The 814-nt window shown below is 57.1% G+C and overlaps 1 protein-coding gene across 1 annotated transcript in view; it reads left to right on the top strand.

The window, feature by feature from the left end:
* Window positions 1-233: 233 nt before the first annotated feature.
* chd6 (chromodomain helicase DNA binding protein 6) overlaps window positions 234-814 on the top strand; it is a 234,949-nt gene continuing 234,368 nt past the window's right edge. Inside the window, exon 1 of the mRNA XM_048608166.1 lies at window positions 234-344. The gene's annotated coding sequence lies outside the window, so the exon portion shown is untranslated. The remainder of the gene's footprint in view (window positions 345-814) is intronic.

Below are 814 nucleotides of genomic sequence, written 5' to 3'. Positions count from 1 at the left end.
ACCCCCTTCCACCCTGACCCCTTGACCGACGGCGGCCGGCGGCCAATGGGAAACTCGGGCGGTTGACGGGCGCGCGGCGGGACCAGTAGCCATTCGGTATATGGGTATGAGGCGGGGTTTATGGCGGTAGGCGGTACCATGCGGTGTCCGGGGCGGGGCTGTAGTGATGGGGGAGGGGAGTAGTGGTAGAGGAGGGGGTGGGGGGGGGTGAGAGAGTGCTGTGTGGGGGGAGGGTGCGGGTTTCCGCTAGCAGCCTGCGCGCTGGAGCCTGTGCGAGCGCCGTCGGCAGTAAAGTTCCCAAATAATAGCTGTTTGTATTTTGGCTGCAGCAGTGGCCATTTTAGGTAAGTACTTGTGGTAACTTTCCTGTTCCAGTCAGTGTCCTTTCGGTCCTCACAGCATCTTTCTCCTCAGTTTACCTGTGAGGGAAACTATCAGCTCGGGCTCTGGGCAATGGAAGTGGTTGGAAAGCAGAGCTAGACTTTTCTTCCCCTCGCCCTGTGTCTGAATCATCACCCCCACCTTTCCTTCATCCAAATGGAGTGTGAAATGATGGCTGAATCCTCCCTTCATCAGCTGGGCTCTGAACTACTGAGGGGTTTGGAAGGTTTGGGGGTTCAAACACACCACGTTGCTTTCTCCCAATCCACAAATATTCACCTCTACTCCTAATCAGTCTTCCCCACTCTCAATTCCCCCATTTTTACATTGCCCCACTCCCACTCCTCCCCCACTCTAGCTGCTCCATTCCTGCCCATTGCCCCATGCCTGCACATCCCCACTCCCATTGCCCCATGCCTGCTCTTTCCCCCCC

The sequence above is a fragment of the Rhincodon typus genome, chromosome 19, assembly GCF_021869965.1.
Source record: "Rhincodon typus isolate 14 chromosome 19, sRhiTyp1.1, whole genome shotgun sequence".
In the NCBI taxonomy this organism is placed as follows: domain Eukaryota; kingdom Metazoa; phylum Chordata; class Chondrichthyes; order Orectolobiformes; family Rhincodontidae; genus Rhincodon; species Rhincodon typus.
Note: the sequence above shows the minus strand (reverse complement) of the source record. Positions and strands in the feature narration are given on the sequence as shown.